Here is a 1,178-nt window from a genome sequence, read left to right as displayed (position 1 = left end):
CACTGCTTCTCATACAGCGAATGGGCCGAGAAACAAGATCATATCTGGTCCAGCGTTATCTTTGGCATGAGAGAGGGAGATTAGTAGCCTTTGTTGCATTTGTGATGCATTGAAAAGGGTGCCTTCTTTATGGACGATTGATTGCAATATATATATATGCAAAGTAAGGAAGACATCACACGTGCGGGAGTTAGTTAGCGAGCTGATCTTCCCCAGCGGGTAGGTGAGCATGCATCACATCATCCAATGATGCTTCTTGGTCTGTCGTCGTCGTAGCTTGCTAGCTAGTCCACGAATATACAATTGAGCTGACTATTATCAATGTTAACATGTCTCTTGTATGCATAGGCTTTGCTAAATGTAGGGTCTCATTGTGAATGGGCTAGCTGACAAGGCTAGCAAACAAAGCTAGTTAGCTAACGTTAGCTGCTAGCTCAATAATGGACTAAATGAGCCTAACGTTACTCCTTATGAATGATCTGTTTATACGCGAATTGGTTTTACCGGTAAAAAATAAATACTCAATTCACAATTGCGGTACAGTTCAAGAAACATAACGCCATCTCACTTACTTTTATATCACGTCAACATATTTGCCCGTATTTATTTTATTTTACTAGGCAAGTCAGTTAAGAACAAATTCTTATTTTCAATGACGGCCTAGGAACAGTGGGTTAACTGCCTGTTCAGGGGCAGAACGACAGATTTGTACCCTGTCAGCTCGGGGATTTGAACTTGAAACCTTCCGGTTGCTAGTCCAACGCTCTAACCACCAGGCTACCCTAGAAATGTACACCTACTGTAGTGTTAAAGGAGCTACTGTAAATGTAATAATTATGTGTTGTAATTCCTTAAATTGTATTTGAGGTCTACAGTAATAGCGGAATGAGTGTTCCACAATACCCCACCCAATTAAAAAAAAAAATAATGTGTATTGGGCCCCCACAGAATTGCATTTATTAGCGCATGCTTTTTATTGGTCATCAAAACAAGGACCTGCTCTTGTTGTTACATTGACTGGGTCTGAGCTGCACGCTAACAGATTGTTGTTACATTGACTGGGCCTGAGCTGCACGCTAACAGATTGTTGTTACATTGACTGGGTCTGAGCTGCACGCTAACAGATTGTTGTTACATTGACTGGGCCTGAGCTGCACGCTAACAGATTGTTGTTACAT

At 41.4% G+C, this 1,178-nt stretch overlaps 1 protein-coding gene across 3 annotated transcripts in view; it reads left to right on the top strand.

Moving 5' to 3' along the window:
• The window catches only part of slc39a14 (solute carrier family 39 member 14), a 63,431-nt gene continuing 62,253 nt past the window's right edge, over positions 1 to 1,178 (top strand). For 2 of the 3 annotated variants that reach the window (XM_064936672.1, XM_064936673.1), the window contains exon 1: positions 1 to 219. The gene's annotated coding sequence lies outside the window, so the exon portion shown is untranslated. Of the gene's footprint in view, positions 224 to 1,178 lie in introns of all 3 variants that reach the window. The other variant, XM_064936674.1, reaches the window with a different exon arrangement.

Source organism: Oncorhynchus masou, chromosome 25 (assembly GCF_036934945.1).
Source record: "Oncorhynchus masou masou isolate Uvic2021 chromosome 25, UVic_Omas_1.1, whole genome shotgun sequence".
In the NCBI taxonomy this organism is placed as follows: Eukaryota; Metazoa; Chordata; class Actinopteri; order Salmoniformes; family Salmonidae; genus Oncorhynchus; species Oncorhynchus masou.
Note: the sequence above shows the minus strand (reverse complement) of the source record. Positions and strands in the feature narration are given on the sequence as shown.